Raw genomic sequence first — 389 nt, forward strand, 5'->3', positions numbered from 1 at the left:
CATTATAGTCACAAAATCAAGTTACATAATCAATACAGATCCAAGTAGTCCACAATAAACAATTGAAATGTATGTTGAAATTTGTCTCATCTCGTTCATGAAGCAAGCACATCGTTTCCAAAAATATTATAAGAACCACCATAAACTCGTGAGATTAGGAATTGAAGAGATAAGAAAAGAAAGTTCTCATGACCTGCTAGTAGAAGACTTCCGCGACAAATCAGATCCGTAGAACCTCTCTGGTAAAGCGGATTTGATCGGAGATGGAGAAGCCGAGGTCGAGGATCAGAGACAAGAAGAATCGAAGACCTTAAGATTAGAGAAAATACCCAATCAACGGTAAGGATACAAATTGAATAAGATTCACCAGATTCTTATGACATTCAAAA

This window comes from Camelina sativa, chromosome 9, assembly GCF_000633955.1.
Source record: "Camelina sativa cultivar DH55 chromosome 9, Cs, whole genome shotgun sequence".
NCBI lineage: Eukaryota > Viridiplantae > Streptophyta > Magnoliopsida > Brassicales > Brassicaceae > Camelina > Camelina sativa.